The sequence below is a fragment of the Micropterus dolomieu genome, linkage group LG01 (assembly GCF_021292245.1).
Source record: "Micropterus dolomieu isolate WLL.071019.BEF.003 ecotype Adirondacks linkage group LG01, ASM2129224v1, whole genome shotgun sequence".
In the NCBI taxonomy this organism is placed as follows: Eukaryota; Metazoa; Chordata; class Actinopteri; order Centrarchiformes; family Centrarchidae; genus Micropterus; species Micropterus dolomieu.
The window spans coordinates 3,836,451-3,836,692 of NC_060150.1; positions in this window are offsets into that span (position 1 = coordinate 3,836,451).

Here is a 242-nt window from a genome sequence, read left to right on the forward strand (position 1 = left end):
TGTATTAGATGTATCAGCAGTCAGACTGTAACAGCAGAGGGAAAGACAAGCCTTTTCTCAAACATGGCTTAATTTTACTCACATCAATTGTTGAGAATATCTGTCCATAAAAAGTGATGGGACACGAGCTGATGTCCGCCTGTCCAACCCCATTAATAATAGTTTGAGCATGCAGAAGGTCGACCTGGCTGGCAGCGACTACAGGGGGAATTTGAAGGAAAGAGAAACGAGAGACATCTTAC